Source organism: Rhamphochromis longiceps, linkage group LG3, assembly GCF_057381845.1.
Source record: "Rhamphochromis longiceps isolate RC_006_pf linkage group LG3, R_longiceps_female_GT1.1, whole genome shotgun sequence".
In the NCBI taxonomy this organism is placed as follows: domain Eukaryota; kingdom Metazoa; phylum Chordata; class Actinopteri; order Cichliformes; family Cichlidae; genus Rhamphochromis; species Rhamphochromis longiceps.
In genome coordinates, this window is record NC_140559.1 from 71,511,577 (window position 1) to 71,536,408 (window position 24,832).

At 41.8% G+C, this 24,832-nt stretch overlaps 1 long non-coding RNA gene and 2 other non-coding genes across 3 annotated transcripts in view; 1 reads left to right on the plus strand and 2 right to left on the minus strand.

Annotated features, from left to right (window-relative positions):
* Positions 1-24,832, minus strand: part of LOC146676653 (uncharacterized) — a 448,379-nt gene that overhangs the window by 181,651 nt on the left and 241,896 nt on the right. The gene's annotated exons all lie outside the window — the stretch shown is intronic.
* Positions 15,632-15,750, minus strand: LOC146676662 (5S ribosomal RNA). Its single transcript, XR_014911030.1, has one exon. It is a non-coding gene; the product is annotated as a 5S ribosomal RNA (ribosomal RNA).
* Positions 16,105-16,223, plus strand: LOC146676663 (5S ribosomal RNA). The gene has a single exon (XR_014910941.1). It is a non-coding gene; the product is annotated as a 5S ribosomal RNA (ribosomal RNA).

Below are 24,832 nucleotides of genomic sequence, written 5' to 3' on the forward strand. Positions count from 1 at the left end.
TTTAAAGCAGGGTGTCAGTTTTTTTTGTTTTTTTTCCACATATGTTGGATTATGTTTCTATATATATACTTTGTAAAGGGTATTTTAAATTAATGAAAATGAATAAATATGATTGTTTCTTTTACCTGTTTCGATGTCTGCCATATCATTAGTATGTTTCGTGGGAATTAAATGTTTATTTAACATGTACGCTATTACATTTACTCTACAAATAAAACCAAATTTAAAGGCTGTTGCATTTTATTGCCTTTTTTCTTTCCTTTCCTTAAAGTTATGAAGGCATCTTGGATGCCATTTCAGTGAGTGGGGGTTAATGCCCCACACTCTTTTCTGTCACTGCTTTGAATGCACAGACTGGTCTTAATGTTGATCTTTGTAATCTTCAGTGTTACGACCCGGCTCAAAAGCCGCAACATAAAAACAGAGATGAATAGCAGAGTGTGGGTGAGAAGAGGTTTCATCCTAAAATGGAAAACCAGGTTGGCTAAAATGGCTGGTGCCACCAAGGCAAAGACTAGTGCACTGCCGGGAAGCTTGCCTCAGGTATGCTTTTATCCACACCTGACTAGGTGTGGCCAATTAGCACCAGCTGAAAACACTGAGACGATTAGAAGCTGCAGAGGGACGTAACCCCTCCTCCCTTAAAAGGGTTCCTCTAGGACCCCTAAACAAATTAAAAGTTCCTCTGAAGCAAGTTGGCATCTTTAAGCATGGATGCCCCTACATGAGGATCTGAAGTTAACACACTGAACACACAAAAAGTAACATGTGACCAACACAAAAGAGCACAACAGTCAAACCCAAAATGATTACCTGACCTGCTACAACACAAAACCAAAAGTACACTAAAAACAACAAATCCCTTACTTTCCCTACCCTAGTCTTCAGTGGTGTACCAGGCTCGAGGCAACTTTAAACGCGAACTCGAGAGCAGGCAGCAGACCAGAGATATAGTCTCCTACCAAACTCTGAAGCGTACCCCCACCCAGGATAGCCACCAAACACAAACTAAAACAATAAAGCAAAACAACAAACAAGTGCTTCGATGGAAGGGCAGCACAGTCACCCAGCTGAAACACACTAAAGGGAGTTTGCTCAATTACACTGAACACCATCACTCACCCACTTAAAAGCAAAACAAACTGACATTCAGTCTCCACTAAAATGTCCAAAGATCCCGGACGAGCCACCACTTATGTTATGTATAGTGTGATTTGGCCATCTGAACATGCTACCTATATAAATCCCAGCAGGAAGCATGTTTTAATAGTGTGATTGGGCCATCTGAACACGCTACCTATATAAATCCCAGCAGGAAGCATGTTTTAATAGTGTGATTTGGCCATCTGAACATGCTACCTATATAAATCCCAGCAGGAAGCATGTTTTAATAGTGTGATTGGGTCATCTGAACATGCTACCTATATAAATCCCAGCAGGAAGCATGTTTTAATAGTGTGATTGGGTCATCTGAACACGCTACCTATATAAATCCCAGCAGGAAGCATGTTTTAATTAGAGATGGCACGATACCACTTTTTTATGTCCGATACCGATACCGATATCATAAATTTGGATATCTGCCGATACCGATATGAATCCGATATAGTGTTTTTTAATCAACAAAACTGTTTTTAAAATATCTTTCTGCATTTTGTATAAGTTCATACTCAAGTTTAAAACAACAACTACACTAAAGCTATTCTGTTATACCTGTATGCAAAAAAAAAATATTTCATAGTTCAGCAATACTGATCAATCTAATAAACTTAAACCTACACCATCCTCCCTATTCTGGTATTTTAAAGAGTACTTAGCATAAATATTAAGCAACCTAACTAATAGGGTTCCAACTCCCAGCAACAACAAAAATAAATAAATAAAAAATAGGGACCCACCCCTCACGCTCCACCTCATGATGCTTAATCGACGTAATCAACCTTAATTTGATGCAGTGTGAAAAAAAATACACAGAAATCAATTCTTTTTCAAGAAATATTAAATAGATTCAACATCTTTCTTCAACAAAATTGCAGACTGCACAGATGGTACCTTCCCAAAGGAAAAAGTACTATAGCTTACTAGGGTATATTAGACTTAACAGTTACTATATACAATAATGGACTTCTATACATTTTACATCAGATTAAAACTTTGGGTGTAAGATTCAGATAAATATTAAATAATTAAAAGCTCGACATTTTAAATGAGAATAAGAAAGAAAAGTATGTCTTTGTGCCCCCTTTTTCCTGTTAATGCCCTATCGGCCCCCCTGGCTAAACTTTCCTAGATCCGCCCCTGCACAGTTACCAGCCGTCAGCTACGTAGAAAAAGATCCTGGAGTAGAAAGTAATAATAAATAAATTCTAACAACAGCTGATCAAGCTTAAACGTGCTGCTGTTGTTTATCCACTGGTTTCCTCTTTCTGGTGCAAAGTGGGCCAAAAGCAAACAAGAGACACGGACTCGCGACAGAAAAGCCGATCAGCTGATCATTAAGCAGTTTCATGATTGAAGTAGCAGCCGGAGAGCGAGAGGCAGTCGGTTAAGCTTAACGCAGGAATGCTTTACAAACATTCAGAGATGGACTTACACACTTGCTTTACTTCTCTCGGGGATAACTTTGTCGGAGATGAAATGCCGGGTTGCTAGCGAAGCTCCAAATGCTATCCAGACCACCGACAGGTCCTGCATGCCACAGCCGCTCTATCACGTGATGCATACTGCTCCGACATGCTAACGTTCTGAGGTGAGTTACGGCGTGTTGCAAGTTTTGTGAGGTGCTTTCGTGATATTTAATGGATCGGATTACATTTTTTATTTTTCTCCGATATCCGATCCAGTAATTTAGGTCAGTATCGGACCGATACCGATACGTAATATCGGATCGGTCCATCTCTAGTTTTAATAGTGTGATTTGGCCATCTGAACACGCTACCTATATAAATCCCAGCAGGAAGCATGTTTTAATAGTGTGATTGGGTCATCTGAACACGCTACCTATATAAATCCCAGCAGGAAGCATGTTTTAATAGTGTGATTTGGCCATCTGAACACGCTACCTATATAAATCCCAGCAGGAAGCATGTTTTAATAGTGTGATTGGGTCATCTGAACATGCTACCTATATAAATCCCAGCAGGAAGCACGTTTTAATAGTGTGATTTGGCCATCTGAACACGCTACCTATATAAATCCCAGCAGGAAGCATGTTTTAATAGTGTGATTGGGTCATCTGAACACCCTACCTATATAAATCCAAGCAGGAAGCATGTTTTAATAGTGTGATTTGGCCATCTGAACACGCTACCTATATAAATCCCAGCAGGAAGCATGTTTTAATAGTGTGATTGGGCCATCTGAACATGCTACCTATATAAATCCAAGCAGGAAGCATGTTTTAATAGTGTGATTGGGTCATCTGAACATGCTACCTATATAAATCCAAGCAGGAAGCATGTTTTAATAGTGTGATTGGGCCATCTGAACACGCTACCTATATAAATCCCAGCAGGAAGCATGTTTTAATAGTGTGATTTGGCCATCTGAACACGCTACCTATATAAATCCCAGCAGGAAGCATGTTTTAATAGTGTGATTGGGCCATCTGAACATGCTACCTATATAAATCCAAGCAGGAAGCATGTTTTAATAGTGTGATTGGGTCATCTGAACATGCTACCTATATAAATCCCAGCAGGAAGCATGTTTTAATAGTGTGATTGGGTCATCTGAACATCCTACCTATATAAATCCCAGCAGGAAGCATGTTTTAATAGTGTGATTGGGTCATCTGAACACGCTACCTATATAAATCCCAGCAGGAAGCATGTTTTAATAGTGTGATTGGGTCATCTGAACATGCTACCTATATAAATCCCAGCAGGAAGCATGTTTTAATAGTGTGATTGGGTCATCTGAACATGCTACCTATATAAATCCCAGCAGGAAGCATGTTTTAATAGTGTGATTGGGTCATCTGAACATGCTACCTATATAAATCCCAGCAGGAAGCATGTTTTAATAGTGTGATTGGGTCATCTGAACACGCTACCTATATAAATCCCAGCAGGAAGCATGTTTTAATAGTGTGATTGGGTCATCTGAACACGCTACCTATACAACGGAGCCATTAACCACGTAAGGTAGCATATTCTGATAAGTTAGCACGGATTGATAGACAAGACTATAAATTTACGCTACGGTAGGATGTTTTGACAGAACACCGGTTCTCGTCGCCAACATTTTTCTTTTGTTAAGCTTACTGTTATCAAGGCATGGTAAATGAACAGTAAACCTTGCCTGATGACTAATCTTCCCGTTTCCCTCTCATTGATTTATTTGGGTTGTCATGGCAGAAGTATTAAACGATGCCTTTTATTAGAACATAAGCATTTAAATGCAGTAATTGTATTTGAATTAGTTAAATATGAGTGGGCAACTCTGACCATGACAAGACTGCATTTGCTCTAAAAACTTAATAAAAAATTTAGACATATTGTTGTCATTATTTTTACTCTTCAATTTTATGTGTTTTTTTCTTTAAGATGGTATCAGAAGTTGCTCCTCCACCATGAAAAAAACCATCTGCATATATTCTTTCACTACATCCACGATTCTCCTCTGTGGTCTTCCTCATTCATCCTGTTTGGAGCTTAATGTTCAACATCCTTTATCTATTAAAATTACAGAAGGAGAAGAAAGTAATCATCAGAGCAGGAATCATGATAAATGATAAATAGATTACCAGTACATACAAACATAACACTTGCATAATTTCTCTGATAACGCTGCATTGGATGGGTTTATTAACTGTGGGCTGAAATTGTACTACAGTCTGCTGGTGAGGAACTTTTTTGAGTGTTGAATAAAATGTCCTCCACAATCTGTATATGAATTGTCATTAAAACCACAGAGATTCTTACTTATAAAGGAAAGAAAAGTGGGACAAAGCCCATCAACATATAGTGTATATTTTCTGAAACATTACAAAGATGCAGGTAATTCTGGGTTCACCTGAATTACAGATTAGACTGGTGGACAAACAGAGATGTTGTGTACAACTGGTGACAGCATCAGTGACAACAAATTAATCAGCGAGGCTGGAAGCAGAATTAGGAGGCGTCAGAGTCAGCGAGGGTCAGAGATCGACGAACAAATTGCCCACCTTCATGGATAATGCATCCCCCTCAGAAGGATTCAAAATTAGGCCACGAAGAACAGTTCAGGAAACCTATTTTGTTTCGTCTGTGAAACTGTATAAATAAAATGTAAATTATGTTAAAGGCAAACACATTTGTAAGCCATAAGAAACAAACATGCTTTGCAATATACCTTCAAACATCTGTATAGATTTGATACATTATTTATTAACTGAATTTGCTAACATGTCTTACATAGTGAGTGTGTCACGGCTGCCGAGGCGAGCCGTGCGGAATAAATGAGGATCCAATCACAGGCAGTCGTGGAGAAGTGAAGGTGATTTATTGAACACAAAAAGAATGTGGACAAACAGCAAACGGGGCTCGAACTAAACTAAACTGGGAAACAACTAAACTACAGAGCACAATCCTGATTGAAAACGAGCAGAGGAGAATGACGATGAAAAGCAAGGAGAAGGCACGGTGGATACACTGAGTAATACAGACGAACCGGCAACATGCAGGCGAACACGCAGGGCTTAAATACACACACACCAGTAATCAGGGGATGAGAGACAGGAGGGCAACACAGCTGGGAGAAATCAGAGCTGATGGGACAGGGGAAATGTAAACTGAACATACTCACATCAGACAGAGACCTTCACAATAAAACAGGAAACTCAGACACGGGGAACCAAACAAGACACAGATCTAAACAGACAGCTTCACAAACAGATGGGGTGACACCATAGACAGACAGAGACACAGACTCAAAGGCAGACCGAATATCACACATAGAACTCAAACAATAATAATAATCATCATCATCATAATAAACTAGAAAATGATAACTAAAAGCACTGGGTCACTGACCCAGGACCATGACAGAGTGTTTCTTTTACTGATGATATTTCAGTGATATGTATTTTTTATGACTAAATAATGCTCTATCGAACACCTGGCAATAACAGCAGGTGTGGCAATTTTGTAATTTGTTGTTTAAATTTGATATTATTGTAGGCAGTATATTTTCTTAGCCTTTGTCATACTCATGCTTAACCCTCTCAGGCTCAAATTAAGTTTTTGTTGCTAATGCACAAAAGAATACCTGCAGTGGTACTTCTGAGTAAAAAACTCATGAAATATGTATGTGGGGTGATCAGGTTGTTAGCTTTTAACTGTTGCATATCTGCAATGCCTGCCTTGAGAGGGTTAACAAAGCAATCTCAGAAACCGTACAGTAATCTTGGGTGTGTGGGGGTCACCCAGAGTCAGAATCTAGTGAGATATCAGTGTCACCTCTTACAGTTTTCCTGTAATCTGAGCTCAAATATGAGAAAATATAGAGTACAGTACAGTAAATTGGGTAAATTTTACTGTTAATTTTCTCTGAATCGTACAGTAATTTGGGCTGTGGATCACAGGGTGGAGTGGAAAAAGTGGAAAAGTGGAGATGAACCAAAACTGGGAGTGGATTGTGAAGTACAATAATGTCAGGACCAGAGTTGGTCAAGTTACTTGAAAAAAGTAATCAGTAACTAATTACTGATTACTTCCCCCAAAAAGTAATCCTGTTACTTTACTGATTACTTATTTTCAAAAGTAATTAATTACTTAGTTACTTTTTAAAAACACGATTTACAACCTGAATAGGTGATAAAGCGATAGATCTTTCAGCCCAATTCTACTTTTTCTGCATAATTCATCATATAAAATGTAATCAAATGGAAAAGTCTCTCTTTTTAAAACTTGTTTAATTAGTTTTAATCTTTTAACTTTATGCATCAAGCAAAAATTGAATTATATGTAACATTCTCTGACTGGAAGAAATTTGTTTAATATTTAAACTTATTTTCTGCCCATTCCAGCACATAAAATAAAATATTTTTTGTGTTTACACTCAGTCTTTCAAATAGATGCAAGTAAAACACAGCAGAAAATAAATAAAATCAAAGACTAGCGGTCCTTTGGCTCTATTTTCACCTGTAAAGCAGGAGTAGGGTAGGCGGAGGTTTACCCTGGTGCAGGTGTGCCGCGGTCAGTTGAAGAATCCGCGAGTTTCTCTGTGACTTTCCCATTACGTCGTAGCGCACTCGGTGCTTGCTTGGAAGTTTAGGGGGTTTTTCGCCGTAAAAAGAAGTTTTCTTCCCACGCACAACGGACACTAATGTTTTTGTCACTTTTTATGGAATCAAACTCAAAGTAAGGTCAGTACTTCCACGCTTTAAACGCTGCACGCTCATATTCTCTCCCGCACTCGATATATTATCCATTGTTGATCTTCACACAGCTGTTGTCACGGACGTTGCACTTGCTTACGTCACTGTCATGAGACATTCTCGCAAAAAAATCACTGTTTTAGTAACGCAGCGTTCCTACGGGAAAGTAACGGTAATCTAATTATCGTTTTTGCAATAGTAATCCCTTACTTTACTTGTTACTTGAAAAAAGTAATCGGATTACAAGTAACGCGTTACTGCCCATCTCTGGTCAGGACACAAAAGACTGCATTTCTAAGCCAGTCGGCACCCGTACCGTAATATGCATAAGAATAGTGCAACAACATTTTAGGTGCGGCTGGCTTGACTGTGTGGTCGTAAGTGAGGGCTCACTTGACCGCGGTCAAATATGGTGCTGGAGAAACAAACTACAGAGAACTTCGTAAAGAGAGTATTGAGTGCTTTGGCGATGTAAATGGACTGGTTCTTATATAGTACTCAAAGCACTTTAAAGAACTTGCCTCATTCAGGTGTACGCAAGCACTTTTCTCTGTAAGCACTTTCTGTGTAATGTTCACACACATTCGGAGAGCAACTCTGGGTTGGTATCTTGCCCAGGGATATTTGGCATGCAGACGGGGATTGAAGCACCTTCCTCTACTACCTGAGCAAAGCCACCCCATGTTCGTCTGTGCACAGATTTCTTTCAATACAGTATTATCACAAAAATACAGGCATGAAAGCTTAAAGTGCGCGATCACAATAAAGGTGACGCTCAGAGACTGACTGAGTGATCTGAGAACTCATCAGCCCTCATCACTGCCTTCACTTACTTGCTGCTATGGGTGCAGGAATAACATAGTTATGCAGTTATCTGGGACTCTCCACCATTTGACCTTAGAACTGAAGAAGCTTCTCGGATGAGAGGTGAAACGTCTTCAAGTAACTTAAAGAAGTCCAGACGCGTTTCTTTACAAGCTCCTTTGACCAGTTATGCAGTTACTTTCTCAGTCTGCTAGAGCCTCCACTTGAACGCAAGAACCTTCATTTATCTTCTCAAACGGAATTCAAAATGTTTTTTACAAATTGAAGGATTAAGATATAAATCGCAGAAGCATCGATCCACACATTCAAAGAAGAACAACCCAACAAACTCTTCATAAAACTCCAAGAGATATGAAAATCTTTATTTCTGTCTATTCTGTGTTGTTAATAACATCACATCTTCACATAGTAGCAAAAACATATTAAACAAACATTAATCTCAACATGCATACTGTACTTCAAGTTTCTCTCATGGAAAGGCCAGTGTTACTTTTATAGTATCCTTTCCATAAATATCATAAATATCTTTACCCATGTAGTGGAATTATTTTATTTTTTCATTTTAGTTAACAAGTATAATGTGACCACATTCACTTTTTATCAGGACAAGCTACACCACCACGGTGGTTAGCATACAATAACACTGCCTTGTTCTCAAAGCTTCTTGCTAACTGTACTTTTTTCTGAGATGTTCTCTTTAAGTAAGGATACTGAAAGTGTAAGCAGTGTATACGGTCTCATCACGTGCTTAAGGTTGTGTTAGCACTGATAATTCCTTCACAGTTCTTTAAAGATGCTGAAGTCATCATATCAGCTGTAAATGCAGTGCTGCTGCTGTCCTTACGCTATACTTTCAAGCATCACACTTTCTTACTGGCCAGTTTATTTCCACTTTTTATGCTCTAGTATGGTGTGACTGAATGAAGTCAGCAAACCAAATTCTGTCCATCTGAGGATGAGAAGAAACTTGCATGAAATGGGAAGAATGAGATGAAGATGGCTCCTATGCTTTAGACGTGGCACTGTTTCTGCCATTGTAAGTACGCTAATGCTTGAAAGATCCATTAAAAGTCTGACACTTCACTCTTCAGCTGGAGCGTCCATCAAGTTTTACATTCCAGGTTTCCTCGTTGGGATTACGACTCAGACGATGATGTGAAAAATTAGTTATTACATTAAACCCATAAAATCAACACTGGCAAAAAAGCCGTGCACTTCACAGAGCAGCTTTCTATGGCCGAGCAGCTCCTGCAGGTGTAAGGTGTAGGTGTCACAGCACTCTGGTCCAAAGAGGTTATGTGCAGCATGCAGACAGAAAATGGCTTTACAGAATATGACTGAATGTTGAGGCACCAAAACACACTCAGTCTGCCCCTCAGTCTGATCAAGAAGAAAACCTGACTGAGCGCTTCATAACATCAGTACGATGATGTCCCAGAGGCCATGTTCAGGTTATTCTCCCGTCCACACTGAGCGGGCGGATCAGTGGAGTCTGCATTAGCTTTAACAGAAAGGTCTGATTTAAGCAGGTAAGCTGAATAGACAAGAAAAGCTAGAAAGCTTTATCAACTATAACCCCAGCGAGGACCTTGACAGGTGTCTTGTGTACAGGTGAAGGCTGGACAGTCAGCAGGATACCTTCCTAACATTTGTCATTCCCAGCATTGAACCGTTTCCTGGCACAGCCTCAGTGAAACAGAGCATCGTTTCCACCCCACAGTTACAGACAGGCTGTGCTTTTCTTTGGTAACACCGTCGAATGAGCCCCGTGTCCTCTCTCAGTAGCTGCTTTCGTGTCCTGTCAGGATGTACAGGCTGCTCAGTGCTGACGGGTCATCAGTCGGTGTGCTCTGAAGGATGATGTCTCTGCACATTGTCAGCAAATGAGAAGGAGATGAGTTGTAAAGGAGAACCAGAGAAAGGCAGTACTAACCTAAAGCCAGTGCCTCCACCTGCTTCTACTCCTCCCACCTCTAGTACTAACACTACTCTACTGATACTACAACCACTGTAGTTTGACTTTAATGCTACACACTGGTACAGTACTGGTACACTTACTGGAGTTTTACTCCTGTTCCTGCTCATCACCACGCCTACTACTTTTTTAAACTTTATGATAAGTGTGAACATTTACACACCAGCATACAAACAAGTTTAAAGTAAAGGAAGCAAAGAGCTGAGAAATACATAAAACATAACACAGAAGAAAAAGAAACCTTTGCAGGGATTCCTTCTACACCCAGTTTGAGTAAAAACTAACTGAAACACAAGGAAAGAAGATAAGATCCACTAAAATAAGGGTTGTATAATAATACTTAGTACTGGCAGCCACCAGCGCTAAGCCTCAGCCTCCCAGTAGACACACCTATGGTACTGTTAGATTATAATATTATTTTATGCCATGTTATACCCCTAACTAAAGATTGTGAATTATTATGTAGTTTTAGTTTGCATTATTCTCCTGAATTAGAAGAAGCTGATAACTATTGCATTAGTTAAACTGATTTGCATTAAAGTAGACTGCTGATTTATTGTGGATGAATGATATTGTTTTATGATGCATAATACTGCTGCAGAAAGTCATCGCCTTATTTGTCTGATTAGAAGAGAACAGAGCATGCTGGAGTTTTCTGCCCCAACTCAGCAGGAGCAGATAAACGGGAGCCAAGGTCGTAGCTTAGGCGCCGTGTGAGAGAAAGCATGTGAATGTTTAGGCTTTTATGATAAGGTGGAGGCACCAGAGGCTATAAGAGTTTGAGCAATGCTCCACCATTTTGAGATCTGAGGCTGTCTGCATCAGTGTCCATCTCCCACGCGTGTGATCATTAAAATCATCGTTTGACTCAACCCGACCGGACCAGTGTTGTTATTGTGATTTTTCTCTTGTCTCCATCCCCAGTATTTTGAACCTTAACAGTACCGATTTAAAATCCTACATGTCTTTGTTCTCAGGTTTTCACGTTCACAAACTTTGGTGTCCACGCTATTTGCCTGCCAGGCTGACAATGATTTAGATCACAGAAATCCAACAACATTTTTAAGCTGTTATTCCTGGTTTCACAGTGGAAAACTCCGGGTAACGTCCATTATCTTTGCTCCTGTATAAGACTTTCCTGAATGCTGAGGTTTGGTCTTCCACATGAAATTCAGTACTTTTGTTTCAGTTTCATTAATGATGCATTGATTTTGGACATCGATGTAATACATATGTGATACACGACAGTCTTTGACTCCGTCCTTCTCATATATAATCCCACTGTTTTTGCACTTCAGATGATTCCAGTAATGACTGATTTAAAAAAGAAAAGTGAAATGTTTCTAATGAACTCACCACGATTCTTATTTCAAACTTCATTAAGAGCTGCTGGATCAACAGGGGTGTCCTGGATTTGTTAGTAATATAATATAGTAATATATTATTATTAGTTTTAATTATTTAGTCAAAAATCAATTCCAGACTGCTCTGAGCAACATGCTGCAGCGAGAGTCCTGACAGGGACTAGAAACAGAACATTTATTGGCTCCCTGTTTTATCCAGAATAAAAGATTCTTTTTTCTTTTGTGTCCCGTTTGGATCTATAGCCATCAGAATTGTTGTCTTAAGGCCAAGAAAGATGCCAAGAGGATTTATTTTACCAAGTGGGTCATCATGGCCTTGCCATATTGGTCCATTTGATTGACCTTTATTATAATTATGAATTTATTTTATTTTCAGTTGCAAACGGGACAGACATGACTGTGGGATAGGACAGGGAGAAAGAATGAAAGAAAGAGAGGGAGAGAAAGAAAACCAAAGGGGAGAAGAGACGGTGAGAAGGGGGGGAAGAGAGAAAAAAAACCCAAAACTCCTGGGTCACCTGTATGGAGAAAAAAAAACAGAAGAGAAAGCAAACAACAAAGAGCAACATAATAAGAAAAACCAGCACCATCACAATAAACTAGCTAGCAGTAGATATCAATAGTTACTAAATAATAAACGATATTGTGCAGCACGCAAGATAGACAGCGCACAATGTGCTTTGAGGCAGCAGCCAAGAAAGCTGTAGTCCGCGTCTGTGAATACCCGTGTGTACACCTGTGTGCATACCTGTGTGGATCAGCATGCTTGTATTCCAAAGGTTTCTCCATGTAACGATCTGCTAGGGAGTGTGTGTGTGTGTGTGTGGGGGGGGGGGGGGGGAGCCACAGCCCCGTCCTCCAGGGCATGAAGCAGGTATGAAGGAGATCAAAACTCGAGACATCCAGAGGCCCCCAGAACACAAGACACCAAGGAAGACCCACAGAGGGGCAGCCGCGCCACTGTCCCAGTAAGAGCTGAGGAGAGTCCCAGATGAGGGCTCATTCAGCAGCCGCGGAGCAGAAGCCAGGGGGAGTTGCAGTGACGCGCCCGTGAGCTCCGCCAGCAGCCAGCTGTGCCTGAGTGACCAAGCCCCAGGCCGAGAGGCCGGGGGAACCCCACCTCCGAAGTGGCCCAGGCTCCAGGCCCCGACAAGCGGCCGCCAAGGAGTGAGCCGGTGTGTACCCGGACGCCCACCCCCAGACACAAAGAACCACCAACGCACCGACACCTGAGGGAGTCCGCCACCGGCAGGGGAAGTGGTGGTGGGTGGAGATAGGCCTCCAAACCTTGGAGGGCCTGAGATGTCCCCAGAGAGGTGGCATCTGATACCCAACCTGACATATAGACACAGACATACAGGCACACACAGACACAAACATCCATTCCCACCCTCATGCTCTCATATGCACTCACTCCACACTCAACCAACGTGGAGACAGACATAAAGAGACACTGTACACACGATCCCACTCCCCAAGCGTACTCTACGAACTGGATCTAGGTACCCTTGCCCCTGGAGGGGGGAACTGCACCCAGACCCAGGTAGTGTTACCCTTTTCCCTGCAGTGGGGAGAGGCAGACCGCCCCGACTCCGCAGCAGCAGGGAGGCCCCACACCCCAGACCGCAGCCGGACGGCCAACTCCTCCTAGCCCCCCCGCTCCAGCAGGCCGCAGAGGATGGGGGTGAGAGAAGACTCCAAACCTCCCTCCACCCGCTCATTGTAGTGTTGATGCATGTGTGTTCTAAGGTGTAATTAAAACCCAGGAGGGCATGGAGCTACCTGCCAGAGAGCAGCAGGTAAGCGCATAGTCCCTCCTGCTAGCCCTCAATGTCTACGTGTATTTAAAATTGAGAGGTGGGCAACGACGCCAGGGGTGAGGTGTACACCCTGATGGTAACTTGGACTCCGTGTATCGTGCCCACCCCCAAGATCCTATATGTATGTGCAATGAGGGTGTGAGTAATGTGAATGTCTAAGTTGTGGGATAAAATTGAGGCAGAGGCAGCCAGAAGGGGACAGAGGGGGGGGTAGCCTCCTCTGCACCCTGGTGACATACCCCTACTCCAAGGGCCTGCATGTGTGGGTGGTTGTGGTGGAGCGGGAAGAGGGAGGTAGCTGGAGATGGGGAGGGAAGGAAGGGAGGGGCAGGTGACCCCTCCCTGGGGCCAGCTCCCCCGCTGACCCCAGTAGGCACCCACATACTCCGCGACCCGCCAGGGAAAGGGGGCCCAGGCCCATCCACATTATCTAAGCTGCCCAACAAACACACTAAGGGGGAAGTTGGAATGTTACATTTCAGACACTTTGATAAGTCTTCACATACCTCGCACCAAAACTTCTGCACTGGTGGACAGAACCAAAGAGCGTGGATGTAATTGTCTGGTGTATTGCCTTGACAGTGTGAGCAGTTGTTGGAAGATGTAAAGCCCATCTTGAACATCCGATGACCTGTATAGTGCACTCTATGTAGTATTTTGTATTGTATTAATTGCAGACTGGGATTTTTAATCAATTTAAAGGTTTTTAAGCATACCTGAGACCAGAAGTTTTGGTCTAAGCTGACTGATAAATCTGCTTCCCACTTTGCAATAGGAAGGGATATTGATTCATCTAATTTAGAAAGTGTTCTGTATATTTTAGATAAGAATTTGGGGGATTTAATAGTAAGGAAATGTGCCGCACTTGGTGGTGTTTGTAATTCAACTTGACTAAGGTTAAATTTCTTTTTTATTATGGATTTAATTTGTTGATATTCTAAAAATCTTGTCTTGTTGATCCCATATTGTGCAACTAGTCTGTCAAATGGGATAAATTCTGTTCCCTCTAATATATGTTCTAAGTATTTAATTCCTTTACAACTCCATTATGGGAAATTAATCATGTTATTGTTTTGTAATATGTCAGGGTTATTCCAGATACAGTGGGGCAAAAAAGTATTTAGTCAGCCACCGATTGTGTAAGTTCCCCCACTTAAAATGATGACAGAGGTCAGTAATTTGCACCAGAGGTACACTTCAACTGTGAGAGACAGAATGTGAAAAAGAAATCCATGAATTCACATGGTAGGATTTGTAAAGAATTTATTCGTAAATCAGGGTGGAAAATAAGTATTTGGTCAATAACAAAAATACAACTCAATACTCAACACCCTGAGCACGCCCGATCTCGTCTGATCTCGGAAGCCAAGCCGGGTCGGGCCTGGTCAGTACTTGGATGGGAGACTGCCTGGGAATCCCAGGTGCCGTGAGCTTTTGCACTTCAACACACAAATGACAGTTTAAATATTGAAACGGATCTGAGGCACTCTTTAAGCTCATTTTCGAATAGGATGGTTAGTGAGTCTCGCGCAAAGAGCTCTTCCACTCATGTAGTAATGTCAAATCCTTCAAGCGTTACATCAATATCACTGTACATGCACAGAGCACCTGTAGATGTTTTTGTGCAAACACTCACAATTGTTTATGACGTGAATATTGCAGCATTAAGTCTGCATTATAACTGTGCTGTCATGTGCAGCTATTAAAACTAAAAGTAGAAACTAATCAATATCCTTCACTCTAAATTGTTTTTTAAATCCCAATAAATGGGTTACAGTATCTACATGAACCCCGTTGTCAAGGAAGCCTCTCACTTACGGCCATACCAGCCTGTTCTCATCTGATCTCTGAAGCTAAGCAGGGGCGGTCCTGCATAGTCGCGTCACCTTCACCTTGCTCCATGTTAGAAACTCCATGATATCGTGTTCCCTGCTCAGGGTAGCACACTGATGCGCATTTATTCAGTATTCTTCGGGGCCGCAGTCGGCAGCCAATAAGAGTTAAAACTCGTTGCACAAGAGTGTCAGGTTGACACTGTGCCCGCTGCACGCTACAAGGTTAACAAGTTCCTCACTACTGAGCCCAGACAGACTAGCCGTAGACATTCTCTACATTTACAGAATAAATAACTTCGTGTATTTCCAAAATATTTCGTTCCTGTTGTTCTTTTGTTTTGTTTTGCACAAAAGCGAAATGCAATCAGGAGCGTTGTCATGAAGCTTTTCCTCAAGCTGCCTCCACTGAGTGAGCAGCGGCGCCCTCTGCAGTTTGTGTGTGGAAGTGCAAAAGCTTACAGCACCTGGTATTCCCAGGCGGTCTCCCATCCAAGTACTGACCAGACCCGACCCTGCTTAGCTTCCGAGATCAGACGAGATCGGGCGTGTTCAGGGTGGTGTGGCCGTAAGTGAAAGGGCAGTTCAGAAACGGCGTTTTTATACATGCTGTAATGACACATACACGCTTACGTTTTTGTTTTCTATATTTAAGTTAAAATGTCCAAACGACAAAAATGTTGGACTTCCAAATCGACCCAACACACTGTTTTCTCTGTCACTTTAACACTGTGCTGTAATCAACGAACATGTCTTCTTATCGTGATGTTACTGCGGGAAAAGGATTTTTGGAGCTCAATTTGAAGCTGCAGTTAATAACGAAGGTTTGCATGTTGTCGCTGTAACATATGAAGTTTAGCACAATAATATATATCAAACTGTGTGACATTTGCCACCAATAAAAGGTCTTTTTCACAGTTCTTCCATCGCTTACGGCCACACCACCCTGAACACGCCCGATCTCGTCTGATCTCGGAAGCTAAGCAGGGTCGGGCCTGGTCAGTACTTGGATGGGAGACCGCCTGGGAATACCAGGTGCTGTAAGCTTTTGCACTTCCACACACAAACTGCAGAGGGCACTTCTGCTCCTGCTTGTGCTTAGAGGCATGAGAAGTTAACATTTATGGGTGATAAAATCCTTTTTCTATATTTTTAACATGAGAATATCAGTTTTCCATCTTGTGTTCCAGAGTAATCGGACAAAAGACAAACGTAGAACAAGGAAAAAAGAGGCCAAGTGTCTCACCTATAAAACAAAATGACTGTTTTCTGAATAGTCTCACACAGATAAACATTTGCAGGGAATACCTTTTCCTTCAAAACAAACGTCACAGACTGTGTTTTTCTTTACTGATTGTATTTGAGTAGAAACTCAGATTAAAATGGCATCAGTGCTCATAAAATGATTTAACTGTAAAAGTAGGTGTAGTGGATCACTTTGCATAGATCTAGATAAAAGTGCTGTAAGCAAAGACTACAGTGGTCATTGAGCAGCTGTTCCTATAATGTGAATCTGGGATAAAGATAAGATAAGATAAGATAAGATAGAACTTTATTAATCCCTCGGGTGGGTTCCTCTGGGAAATTCGATTTCCAAAAAAGCACAGCACCGACAGAAGTTACAGAGTTATACACACACACATATAAATACAGAGACAATATAAATAAAATATACGAAGGGGATAAATAGAATAAATAGGAATAAAAAATAAAAATACAAGTGAATTGCACATTTCAAGTATTGAGTCTATTGCACCGTTGACTATTTACAAAAGTATTGCACAAGGTATTGTACAGTGAGGTGAAGAGGAACTACAGCTTAGTTGTTCCCTCCTTTGTTCTCCTGTTTCCCCTCCCTCTCCCCTCCAGAGAGGAGTTAAACAGTTTGATGGCGTGTGGGACAAAGGAGTTTTTAAGTCTGTTAGTTCTTGTCTTTGGGAGAAGCAACCTGTCACTGAACAGACTCTTCTGGTTGTTAATGGCCGTGTGCAGAGGATGCCTGGCATTGTCCATAATGTCCATCAGTTTCTTTAATGTCCTTTTCTCTGCCACTGTCACCAGAGTGTCCAGCTTCATGCCGACCACAGAGCTAGCCCTCCTGATCAGTTTCTCCAGCCTGGAGGAGTCCTTCTTTGCTGTGCTGCTCCCCCAGCACACCACAGCATAGAAAAGTACTCCAGCAACCACCGACTGGTAAAACATCCTCAGGAGCTTCCTGCAGATGTTAAAAGACCTCAGCCTCCTGAGGAAGTACAGTCGGCTTTGGGCTTTTTTATACAGGTACTCTGTGTTGCATGACCAGTCCAGTTTATTGTCCACCCACAGCCCGAGGTACTTGTACTTGTTGACCACCTCCACCTCCTCCCCCTCTATCTGAACCGGCAGTGGACCTGCTCTAGACCTCCCGAAGTCCACAACCAGTTCCTTAGTCTTTGAGGTGTTGAGTTGCAGGTGGTTTGTGTGACTCCATGCGACAAAGTTCCTCACCAGACTTCTGTACTCCTCTTCCTGATCATCCCAGATACACCCCATGATGGCTGTGTCGTCTGCAAACTTCTGAATGTGGCATAATTCAGAGTTGTAGCAGAAGTCAAAGGCACAGATTATTTGTTTGCCTTTGTTTCCTGGTTCTTTCTTTCTTATCCAAATGGAAAAAGAGAGCATAAAAGTACTGTTTACAAGCAGCTTATCTATCTCATTGTGCCCACTATCATAAAATCTTGGTTGACTGAGCACTGAGCCATCTACCACTCGAAATTGAACCTGTGTGGGACAACAACAAAGTCCAGTATACTAAGTTTCAGTAATGTGCAGTTTTTTCTGTGGAAGATGTAAATCTAAATAGATGTCCTATTGTATGCATAATATACCACTGAACTTTATAAAACAACTTCTAAAAGCAAATTTCGATTTATTTTAGATTTTCTCAAATCCAAACAGTGCTAAAAGCATGCACACAGTCAAATATTTTTCATACGAGGTGCTGAAGGTTCTGCAATGTTCTGTCAGTGCGCCCCAGGGCAGCTGTGGCTACAATGTAGCTGCCATCACCAGTGTGTGAATGTGTGTGTGAATGTGTGAATGACTGAATGTAGTGTAAAGCTCTTTGGGGTCCTTGGGGACTAAGTAAGGCGCTGTACAAATACAGGCCATTTACTGTGCGTGTGTTTATGCTCAAGTGTATGAATAAATTAGTCAGTTTTAAACAGTTGCAATTTAAACAGTAGAAGAGTGGCACTATATTTATATATTTATAAAGAATTTCAAACAACAATTAATTGATGCTCAAAGCAGGTTTATTTAATTAATATCCAGATTTCCAATTAGTTCCCAATTCATTCAGCAGCAAATCACATCACCACTCACTTCAAGGCTGTATGTATTATTGTAAGGTAGCCCCTACAATAATACATACAGAGAACCCAACAATCATATGACCCCCTATGAGCAAGCACTTTGGCGACAGTGGGAAGGAAAAACTCCCTTTTTACAGGAAGAAACCTCCGGCAGAACCAGGCTCAGGTCGGGGCGGCCATCTGCTGCGACCGGTTGGGGTGAGAGAAGGAAGACGTTTGTTGTAGGTCTGATTGAAGGACTGATGTGATGGTAAGTTTTCTGCTGCTCCGCTTTGAATATTGAGAGATTAGTTGATGGATTTCAAGCCAAATTGTGCCCAAGTTTAAGACCACATTCACTGGTTGTTTTTGTTGATGTTATTGTTTTGGGCTTTTTTTCCACAAGAATTTCTAGCTCCCCTAGAATTCTGGCCACCCAAACGATGATTGCTGCTGAGAGAGCACAAGGTTTTGTCCCCCTGTACTATTCATGTCCGTGCAGGGGGTTCTCCTTGAGAGGCCAGGGTCGAAAAAGGGATGCTTCAGAACCTCCGAGGGTGTTATGCGCTGATTTGCATCCAAGGCCAACATTTCTTTGATTAGCCTTACAAATAATGATTGGCCATTTTCCGGTCCTCGCCTAACCTTCAGCAGTTGTTCGAGGTCATCGAGACGCTTAAGTTTTATATATCGAGTTTCCTTGGATCGATAATCTGTCTCGTATTGAAATTGTTCTTGGGTCTTAAATGTCCAGCGCTGTTTGTTGTAGTTATCCTCGATGAAATAGCTGTCAGTGTACAAGCCAGACTCTAGAAGATGATCTGGTAGCTGACCCTGGGTTTCAATTATGAATTTCAAAACGTCATAATCGTCTTCCCCAGGATAGAGAGGCACCCCTGTAGCAAGCTCCACAGCTACCAGCCCCAGAGACCACATGTCGATTGCTTTGTCGTATGGAATGCCAAGCATAACCTCAGGTGCACAATAACCAATTGTCCCCACACGGTCACCAGGAATCACTGCAGAAGCAGGACATGCGAGGCCAAAGTCTATGAGTTTGACTTTGACTTGAGACTCACTGCGGTTCACAACCATGATGTTGACAGGTTTGAGGTCAGCATGCACTATTCCCACAGAACCCAGGTGGAACAGAACATTTGCGAGCTGATGCAAAATTGGCCTGATTTCTCTCATTGGGAGACCTCGGTTATTCCGGTCCCCAATGTAGTCTGACAGGCTTTGGTCGAGGAGTTCGAAATTCAAGCAAATGCGCTCTCCATCGAGGAAATAGCCGTTCCATTCGACAATGTTGCACCTGTCTGGATCCAAGCGTCGTAGCTGCTCCAGGATGAAAATTTCCAGTTTTGCCTGGAGCAGAATTTCAGGGTCGCTCTTGTTGACTTTAATAGCAACCGTTTTGTTGTTTTTTGTATCGCGACATCTGGTTACCAAACCAAAGCCTCCTTCTCCAAGGAAGGCCTCTACCACGTGGTGATCTCCTAAAATGGTCCCTTCCGTTATTTGAAGATCATCTTCAGAGGCAGATGGGTTGGCTGAGGTGTTGATGTCTCTTTTTTGAGGAAATTTAACTGAGTTTTGGAAACTGCAGCTGAATTTTTGCGATCCATGACTTTTCCAGCTTGAAGGCTGCTGAGAGAGCACAAGGAGTTCTCCCCCTGTACTATTCATGTCCGTGCAGGGGGTTCTCCTTGAGAGGCCAGGGTCGAAAAAGGGATGCTTCAGAACCTCCGAGGGTGTTATGCGCTGATTTGCATCCAAGGCCAACATTTCTTTGATTAGCCTTACAAATAATGTTTGGCCATTTTCCGGTCCTCGCCTAACTTTCAGCAGTTGTTCGAGGTCATCGAGACACTTAAGTTTTATCGATCGAGTTTCCTTGGATCGATAATCTGTCTCGTATTGAAATTGTTCTGGGGTCTTAAATGTCCAGCGCTGTTCGTTGTGGTTATCCTCGATGAAATAGCTGTCAGTGTACAAGCCAGACTCTAGGAGATGATCTGGTAGCTGACCCTGAGTTTCAATTATGAATTTCAAAACATCATAATCGTCTTCCCCAGGATAGAGAGGCACCCCTGTAGCAAGCTCCACAGCTACCAGCCCCAGAGACCACATGTCAATTGCTTCATCATATGGAGTGCCAAGCATAATCTCAGGTGCACAATAACCAATTGTCCCCACACAGTCACCAGGAATCACTGCAGAGGTGTTACATGCGATGCCAAAGTCTATGAGTTTGACTTTGACTTGAGACTCACTGCGGTTCACAACCATGATGTTGACAGGTTTGAGGTCAGCATGCACTATTCCCACAGAACCCAGGTGGAATAGAGCATTTGCGAGCTGATGCAAAATTGGCCTGATTTCTCTCATTGGGAGACCTTGGTTATTCCGGTCCCCTATGTAGTCTGACAGGCTTTGGTCGAGGAGTTCGAAATTCAAGCAAATGCGCTCTCCATCGAGGAAATAGCCGTTCCATTCGACAATGTTGCACCTGTCTGGATCCAAGCGTCGTAGCTGCTCCAGGATGAAAATTTCCAGTTTTGCCTGGAGCAGAATTTCAGGGTCGCTCTTGTTGACTTTAATAGCAACAGTTTTGTTGTTTTTTGTATCGCGACATTTCGTTACAACACCAAAGCTTCCTTCTCCAAGGAAAGCCTCCACCATGTGGTGATCTCTCAAAATGGTCCCTTTAGATATTCCAAGCTCATCTGAGCCGAAGGATGGGTTGGCTGACATGGTGTAATGTGTCTGTTTGCGCTGTGGATTGGTGAGAAACAAAACTGAACTTGTTTTGGTTTCTCTCGTAAATTGCTCTCAAAACTTCTCAAAAGGGTTTCAGTTGCTGCAGGTCAACGTCCGTTAAGCATAAAGTAACAGGTGAGCGCTCCTATTTATGGGTTTTGGGATCAAAGCAAAGTTATGACGTCAGAAAGGATCAAAGCAAAGTTACCGCGTCACAAGCGATCGAAGCGATTCTAATATGTGCGCATGCGCACATATGAGAAGCGATCGAAGGGATTCTCATATGTGCGCATGCGCACACACGTGCTTGTTTGTGTAATATTGTTCACACTAAACTTGACCCTAATCAATTTAATATCAGTCAATCAAAGAAAATGTTAGTTTTGGAAAATTTTAAAATGACATAACTGACAGTTAAAACCTTTTTTGTTCATGTATTTGTATTTGTATTGTCTTCGGGGTTTTTTTTGCATACCATGTCAAGCTTTTCTGTATATAGTCATGTCGTAGATTTCGGAGCAAACAAGAAATTGAATTGGATTTTAATATTGCAGTGCTTGGATTTCGGATTTGGTGCTTAAAACTTCTTGAAACTGTAACCGTATTTCATTCACCACAAATAACTATCTGATTGAATAGTTTTCTTATCAGATAGAGAAATAAAACGAGTCGCAAAGTCTAAAAGCAACATTTCTCTGCCTGGGCTGTACCTCTGCACGTTAGTCTGTTTCAGTGTGTGACCCCTCACCCCCTCCCTGATCAGTCGGGGGTGAGTGCGCTAATGTGCCTGGAGGCCGTTTTAATGAGTGTTTGCTGGAAAACGAAAAATACAAGAAGGATTTGTACGTTTTCACAACGGGGGAGTTTGCGTAAGTACTAGTAAATAATTTTCTCGAGTGTGTACGTTACACATGTTATTTGTTTCAAATTGGTATTATTATTTTGCTAGCTAGCAAACTCGCGGGATAAAGGATTGAAGTGCACTCAGTGCGATACAATACGGTGGCGCTATTCTAACAGTTAGTTATTGCAGGGTAACTTGTAGAATATGCTGTGAATTGAACCAAGATTACACAGCAGTAGCAGTAATACGAGTTACTTCCCTCAAGTGAAAGCGTTAAACGTTAGCCCGATGCTTAACTAGCCAACGTCAGGCTTTCTGATTGAAGGCTAAAAGCGACGTTGTCACCAAGTAAACAGAATATTGATGATATTTTTGTGTATCGCTGCAGCCTTTTCAAGTATTAACCTGGTGTCTTTGGGAACAGCTTAGGGGGAAATGACGGTAATATGACTGAACCATATGGGAACAAAGAATAGGCACTTTTTTGTGCTACCGAAGTTTCCTCGCTTTCATTCAAAATCTGTTTCTCATTAAACAATTGAAACATGATGGCTTCAAGCTGACATTGAGGCCTGTGGGGCACTATCAGCCACTGAGACAGTAGACAAGTGACTATTTCACACTTTAAGGCTGCCTGTTTATTTAAGAGAGATGAACATTATAACTGTACATAATAATATCAATGATGATAGATTAAATAAATGGGTTTTTGAAAGACGCTTGTGCATTTTTAAAGTCTAAAGTGTTGAATTGATCTGAGTATGTCATCTGTTCAAAGCCTCTCCCAGTCAGTGCTGTTCTCTATGCCTGTCTTACTCTACATGATGTTATTAGCACAAACACTTTAAAGGTGATAATTAGGTCTACAACAATAACACAGACTGCAATGTAGTTAAGCGTCTTACAGTTAGTTTTGAATGAATGAACTTAAAAAACAACACAAGCAAAGATCTGTCTCCTCCTGTTTTTTGTGTCACATAAGAAAGAAGCATCAATATCTGATGAGAAGACTTATTAATTTGGCCTTTCACGTGGTCTTACTCAGGTGATGCGAAGTGAAATATGCATCCTTTTTATGGTAATGTGCTGGAAAATGTTGAAAATGGACATTAAACGTGCTCACAAAGTGCTTGAATTTGACCCTGAAAGGTGTATGAAGCCAGAAAAAGTCACACTTGGAGTAAAAACCTCTCATAGCAAGTTAATCATATTCAATTGATTTGATGCTTTCAGCACAAAATTTAGCCACACAGTCAGGACAGCGTCTGATTTACCTTCATCGGTAAACGTGTTTATGCAGTACATAGTAACAGTGTGGCTGAGTCCTCTGGTTCAAATCAGTTCCAGTACATTTGGAGATGTAAGTCTTAACCTTTCACATGCATCGGGAAGGAAAAAACATTTAATCTTCACAGTACTGCCGAAGTGCAGCGATACATTGTGAAGTGCACATTTCCATTTCTCATACAGTACCGAGCAAAAGTCTTGAACCCCCCCCTTATTTTTTCGTGTTTTGCCAGGTCAGTCTGTGTTAACGGTGTTATTAACTGCATTCTTCAACTAAAGAAGTGAGAACAAATGATGTGGGCTTTTGTTTTTTTGCAATAGGCTGCAAGTAAATGTGTACAGATACAATTTAAAATTGGTTCTTTGTTAAGTTTTCTGGTCCTTTCCGTGACTTAGGTGTCTGTTTATGTTTGAATGTTTCAGAGATTAGTGTGAAGGGTCTTAACAGACAAAAAGTGGTCAAATACAAGCCCTGGATTAAAAATCAGAAACACTTTAAAAAGCCTGGAGAGCTATTCCTTAATACCACTTTAAAGATTACAGGGAAGTCCGGATCCCTGGAAGCAAATGAGGGATGGCTCAAGACTTTTGCACAGTGCTGTACATGTCATGTTCCCTGTTTTATAGCTCAGCTCAAACTGACACGTTCTCACTAACTGCTTCTCATTTTCTCCACAGTAAACTTTGACCACTTCCAGATACTGCGGGCCATCGGGAAAGGAAGCTTTGGAAAGGTAATGCAGCCTCCATTTTTCACGCCACTTGTATATTGTTTGCCCTTAATTACCCACCACGGTCGTCATCTCTAAAGAATCAGTGCAAGCGAAGCGAAATGTGCTGGGATTACACTTCAGTTCTCGTGTGCTGCTGTTATTTAATAACAGTTATAAATGCAGCTTATGTAATTATTTCTATAAAGTCAGTTAGAGGAGAGCCGATTTCTATTTCATCTCACTCAATCTAGGTGGGAATTTTGACCCCACGTCTCAATTTAATTACACAGCACATTGAATGTCTGGATGAGACTTCAGTAATGAATTCAGGACTGTGTGTGTGTGTGTGTGTGTGTGAGATACACAATTGGGGCTGCAGAGATTGGAATAGTTTACCTTCATTTTAAATATCACTGCCCTGTGCACATTGTCGGCTTTAAAATTCAAACTTAAAGAGTTTGTAAGTAAACTGGCTGAGATGAGACAGACGATGCACCGGGTCCTCGTCTGAGTGCTGGCTTTCAGTTGTGCTGTCTCTGTTGCCCAGCCATGCACACACAGACACTGTGCTACACTTACACAGTGAGACAGATGCTCACAGAGACGTCCAGATACATTTTGTCCTTGCTGGAGGTCATCTTGTGTTTTTTGGCCCTACTGTGGCCTCACACCGAGCACCTGCTGTTTTTTGAACACTTTAACAGCACCAGTCTT